Raw genomic sequence first — 5,697 nt, 5'->3', positions numbered from 1 at the left:
AACAATCAGAAGTTATTAAGCTTGATCAAGACAAACAGAGAAGAGAGCCCACTGCTGTCGGACTTAGTTTCCGTGCTACAATGGGTGGTAAACCACTATCATGCATCATGCATTATCGATGTTGTCGCTGGGTGGATCGAGGGGTGCGTCGATACTAAAACAAATATAGCTCATAGATTTATTGCACCGTGGCCTTGCTTACCCGGAGACATTCGTTTGCTGGCAGGTAAGGACAATCGTCGCCCTTCTTAATGACATCATTACGTTTCTGTTCCTTCTGAACAAGCAGAAACAAACGGAACCACAAGCCACAATATTAAATCAACTACAAATTTTTCTGCCAATAGATCCACCCGGTTGGTGATGGTATCCGTTGATCCATGCATGCATTCTATAATACCAATATCCCCGACAGCATTATACAATCCAACAATTCCTCAACAGCTCCACAAGTATCACATCCGGAAGAACTTCAGGGCCAATTTGCAGTTGCTTATAAAATTACTTTTGAAAAATATGTCAATCGGTTTCAGCCTACCGATAATGCAAAAATCAAGTTGCTATATTTGATGTTGATCAACGTGAGTTACTCAGAGTTGCTCAGAATTACTTGAAACTAGCTCGGATTTTACTCATGATCAAAAGCTGTCTTGCCCCTTGAAATTCATCTGAACTTCACATAACATTTATGCGATTACATCGTTTTTATATGAATTTTTATATACATTTCATCGGCCTCATACAAAAAAAAAAGAGAGAAGGATTAATTGCTTATCATTGACAGATACGCGTATTTTGTCTACAATGCGCAGACTTCTTCAGTGTATTTTACTAAAGGGTGACCGTTTAAAATCCGCGCACACAAAATTCATTTTAGAAATTCAAGTTTTTATCCGATTATTACCAAATTTTCAGGGAGTAAAAAGAAACAATGAAAGTTAGTTTTGGCATCATTCATTTAATTTATTTCGCCTTTATATCCGAATGCGTGAACCTTGGCCTTAACCCCAGTCTTAAGGTTCTGCACGACCTCAGAATCGGCAGTTTTTGCATATTAACCCATGCTTTCTTCATCATTGTAGTGAGTGACTACCGACTGAGTCGGACGTGTGTGCTGTTTGCTGCTGCGTCCAGGCTGTTGCTGGTTCGAGGAAAGTGTTCGACGGAAGGCTGGTCCGGTAATACGGATTAGGTGGCGGATTGGTGGAGTGATACGAAGATAAGGTGGCGGTTAACATCCGCAGGTGATGCGCTATAATTTGCGTGACGGTTTCAATCGGTGGCGGTGATAGAAGAAGAAAGAAAAAGCGTGATTGAGACTGCTTTTGGCAGGATTGCTGCTGAAGGGGCGAAGGGTCTATGCGGGAGGCCCAGTGTGCATATGTGTGCGAGGGGAGCGCAAGGGGAGTGCGTTTAAGAGTGGAAATTGTGGATTCCACGCCGAACGGTAGCGATAATTTCGAGTGCGAGAAGGCAGGAAAGGGGAAGAAAAGAAGAAGCTGATAGTGCGGGGAAAATAAAAAGCGGCAAACAGTAGTGTGTGAGTGAGCACCCTAAAGGAATACAGAGTAAAGCGGTGGTGAAATTCTGTGAGACGAAGAGAGTAGAAAGAGAAGCAAAAAGAAAACGGTGAAAGAGAGTGGCAGTGGTTTTAATGCAGCGACAACCGATAGTACCACATAGGTGTTTCATCTTCTCGTAGTAGGGGTTAAAAGAGAAAAAAAAGGAGAAGAACAGTGAAGTCCGACCGCAACGCGGTCCGCAAGAAAATAGTTTCCCTAGAAGCCCTTCAATTTAGTGAAGAGGAAGAAAGTGCTGAGTGGTTGCGATGATGCGCGTTGGTGTCGGCCAAATGTTGTAAAGGATCATGATCGGATTTACCGGGAAATACCGATTGGAGCTTATGGCCATTAAGGACAGGTAAGTAGTTGGTCCATCAAGGTAAGATAAATTAATAAACATATAAAGTATCCGTTCGATTTTGGCAACACGTTCTCAGTATATTTAAACTGCTTGAGCTCTGCAGTTATATTATTAAATTCTATTTAATAATTTTCTTAGATTTTCAGTAAAATTGTGGAGCTTTAAACGTCACCTGCAGGCCTGTTCTGCGAGTAGTATGGCTCTCTGTCGCTAGTAGGGTGACGGTGGTCGCCTCGTGTGAGGTGACTCTTCATTTGATTGCACGGAGAGTCACCTCACTAGTTCGTGACTTTTGTTGACTCATTGGTGGAGATTCGCACGACTCGCGGAATAGGTCAGATGATAAGTTTTGCATTTATTAAAGATTTTGAAAAGCTAAGAAGGCAAAATTGTGTTGACAAAATCTAACGGGTAATGCCGATATAAATATATATATATACACACATTAAATGCAAAGGGGAGGGATGGGACCACCAGGGCACCGGATTGAAGCGATTTGGATGGGGAGAGTGGAATTGCCAACTCCCTGTCATTAACATTTCGTGAATTGACGGCGGGCTCTTCTCCCCACTCATTGGGACGTTCCCTCGTATGATGGCTTGTTCTACATCGGGTTGTAGGATTTTATCATTGGAAGGCGATTCTCCTGATCCCGCGGATTGCGCGTAAGTGTATCTGCTTACGGGTCCACCCCTCCGTTTTTAGCCCTTCTTACAATGGTAAATTGAATACAACCAGGTATCGTACTTGATCAAGTCATACATGGAGGATGATCCACTGTCTAATAGCTGTGCCTTGCAACAATGAGTGGTATCCTTTACATACATACATACATTAACCCATGCTTTCTTCATTTCTTCTACATTTTTCACCACTTTAGTTCGTGTTAGAAGGTGCTTCTTTATAATAACCCAGTATTTTTCTATTGGGCGCAGTTCCGGAGTGTTTGGGGGGTTCAGATCTTTCTGCACGAAAACGACATCATTCGCCTTATGCCACTCTAGCACGTCCTTCGTGTAGTGACATGATGCCAAATCCGGTCAGAAGATCGTCGGACCGTCGTGAGCCTTCAGGTGAGTGAGAGGGAGAAACCGCTTTTGGATACACTCTTCCAAATACACCTGTCCATTCATGGTGCTTGCGGTAACGAAAGGTGTACTCCGCTTTCCGCAAGTACAAATCACTTGCCAAATTAAGAACTTCTTGGTGAACTTCGACATCTTATGTGTCCGGAGGTTCTCGGGAACATAACCCTTATCCTTGGCAGTCACATACAGGTTCCTGGAATCTGGTTGAAGTCCGCCTTCACATATGTCTCGTCATCCATTACGCAGCAGTGTGGTTTCGTAAACTTCTGGTCGTAGAACTTCCGGGCACGGGTTTTTGCGACCGTATTTTGTTTCTCGTCACGGTTTGGGGACTTCTGAACCTTAAACGTACGTAGTCTAACTCGAGTTTTGGAATTATGCACGAAAGTCTTGCTCACATGCGACTTTTGAGCCACATCTTGAACTGAGGCTTTCGGTTTCCGTTTAAAGGCCCCAACCACGCGTTTGTGATCGTTCTCGTTGACCTGACGGCTTTTTTTCCGGATCCTCGCTTTCGATCAACAGTCAGACGTTCTTCGAACTGTTTTATTATACTAGATACCGTGGAATTCGCGATTCCCAACGTTTTTTTCCGATCCTTATTCTCAAAGTACTCGTGCAAAACGTTTTCGCGCACGCGCTTTTCTTTCGTCGCCATTTTGAAAACTTTTGCGCACCTGAGGAAATCAACTCACAGAGTGTAAACAATGCACATTAAACTATGTCTACATAAAGTTTTAATTAATTTTACCCAACAGATCAAAATTTAGAGCAATTTGTGTGTGTGCGGATTTTAAACGGTATACCCTTTAATACTCGGCTAGTATAAAGGTATTCCACTATAGACGGCCGCATTCATCAGGATTTATTGGCCTCATAATTTTCATGTGATTCTGTGGTGGAAGTTGCAGTTATGTGATCACAGGAAAGCTTTATGAAATTTACATGGATTTTTTATAATTTGATATGTGATATTTTTTAGTGTACATCAACACTCCGAACACGATGCGTCCGGTAAAATGTGTAACGGCTAACTTGCAATGTTTGAAAAATCATAGCACTGCAATTTATTGACGAATTTAAATGGGCGCCATTTGAAACAACATACTTTAAAGATTTATTCGGTATCTATAGATTTAAAATCTATCAATAAATTACTGAGCTCTGATTTTTCAAACATTGCCAATTTACCGTTTCACATTTTACCGGAGGCATCTTGTTCGGAGTGTTAAAGAGGAAATCGGAAATCAATTTGATAACTGCATGTGCAGTTTAAATCCCTTGAAACAAAATAAAAATCATCATAACTATATTTATTTTTTTATTATCCGTAAGTCACTTTTAAGCTATTTTGATCACTTTCCGGTTGACCAGAAGTTACTTTTTTAAAACTATTTTGTCACTAAGTAATTATTTTCTTGGGCACTAATCGCTTCCAGCCCTGCGTTAATGAGCATGATTGACCGCCCACGGTTGCTGCTCTGTTATTGCCAGATCAGCTGCAATTACACAGAGAATCAACAGATGATATTTGGGACTAACATTCATCCTCGATGTGTAAAAACGGGAGATCTAATATTTAGCAATAAAGATTGCTGACGTTTATCATACGCACACTACGTCACGTATACGTATACGCGAAATGTTTTATTGAAAAAAAAAACTTCATAGCGGAAAATTTTTCCGATGAAAACAAATCACATCACTGATACAATACCAAACTTTAGCAATCTCTATACCAGCGCCGGCCGTGTCCGAATGCAGGCCAAGTAGGGTATAGGAAAGAATGTGTTGATTTGATACTCGCTGTGAAGATAGCCGAGAAGTCCTCTGCGCTTCCACGAGAAATCACTGGGATGTTAGATGTGGGGAAAGGTTTGCAGCAGGGATCGTTTTGGTAAACTAATGCTGATAATGACGTACCTTAACACTAATGGATATGAAGTATAAATAGATAAAAAGGAAAGATCTTACCGAAGGAATCAAGTGGACCTGCAACAAGCTGCTTCGTAGTGTTTTCATATACGTAATAGTGCCAGCCGTAGACGGTCCACGGGGATCAACATGAACTGGGCCAGACTCTTTTAGAATTTTTTGAAATACCGCAACGTTCGTTGAATGACCATTTTTGAAATTCGATTTTAGTGGCGATTCAGAAGCGAGCAATTGATTCTTTAGCACTGCAGTGTACTGGTTGTTTGTAGCTCCGTTTAAAACTTGTCCATCTTCCACGGTAGTCAATTTTCAGTAGTTCGTTCCGCTCGGCCAGCAAACTGGAATTTATTGTGGAACCTGAAAGCAGTTCTTGACCTCCGCAACTCCAACTCCAAACTTCGTGCACAATTTGTAACTTAGGTTCAACACACTATTAAACGTTAAGTTCCTAACCGCTTCCAGCCCTGTGATAACTGTTTTTATTAGAAGAGACTGTCCTCATTTTGAATGTTTCTTTGTTATTATTATTATTTTCTCATTTTATTCGTTATGACAATCATGAGTACTATAAACAATAAACAATCATTTACAACGGATATTCCACTCCAGTATTTAAATGAGAATACACCTTCATTTCAAGTTTCGAATCGTAGTGGGATTTACATATATCAGATCTTATACTTACGGGATTCTCCGAAGTAATAAATATTAGCGGCTTCTTCAAGTTATCAGTCGTAGGAAATTCACCTAA

The sequence above is a fragment of the Ochlerotatus camptorhynchus genome, unplaced genomic scaffold (assembly GCF_037179485.1).
Source record: "Ochlerotatus camptorhynchus isolate MF236.1 unplaced genomic scaffold, CSIRO-AGI_Acam_v1.1 ptg000184l, whole genome shotgun sequence".
Classification (NCBI taxonomy): Eukaryota; Metazoa; Arthropoda; class Insecta; order Diptera; family Culicidae; genus Ochlerotatus; species Ochlerotatus camptorhynchus.
This window is presented reverse-complemented; position numbering follows the sequence as displayed.